Here is a 641-nt window from a genome sequence, read left to right as displayed (position 1 = left end):
GAGCAAGAAGTGTTTTTATGGTTGTTGGAAATGACTTACATGTCAGTTTTGTGGTTTGAATTTTGAGTATTTTCTGTATGTACCTGTAGTTAAAAAACTATTCCAAACCATGTCTTGTCTGTGTTTCCTTACCAGAAGACCAGGGTGGGGCTTCGCTGCTCTGCTAGACTCCCTTGCTGATGAGCCTGTGCCCCATCCCAGGCCGCCAGTCCTGTGAAGCACTTGGATAAAGTTGGATTGCCTCAAAAGGGACCCTGACTCCACATTGTCTCCGATGGCATGTGTGGCCCCCAAATAATAATAATAGTAATAATAATAATAATTTTTTTTTTTTTTTTTTTTTGGTTTTTCAAGACAGGGTTTCTCTGTGTAGCTTTGGTGCCTGTCCTAGAACTCGTTCTGTAGACCAGGTTGGCCTTGAACTCAGAGAGATCCACCTGCCTCTGCCTCCTGAGTGCTGGGATTACAGGTGTGCGCCAGCACCGCCCGGCTAGTAATTTTTTTATTCTTGTAAAATACAGTCTTCCAGGGCAAGGCACAGTCTAAGAACACTTTCTTTCTTTCTTTCTTTCTTTCTTTCTTTCTTTCTTTCTTTCTTTCTTTCTTTCTTTCTTTCTTTCTTCCTTCCTTCCTTCCTTCCT

Source organism: Onychomys torridus, chromosome 16, assembly GCF_903995425.1.
Source record: "Onychomys torridus chromosome 16, mOncTor1.1, whole genome shotgun sequence".
Lineage (NCBI taxonomy): Eukaryota > Metazoa > Chordata > Mammalia > Rodentia > Cricetidae > Onychomys > Onychomys torridus.
The sequence above is the reverse complement of the archived record's forward strand: the minus strand, read 5'-3'. Positions refer to the sequence as shown.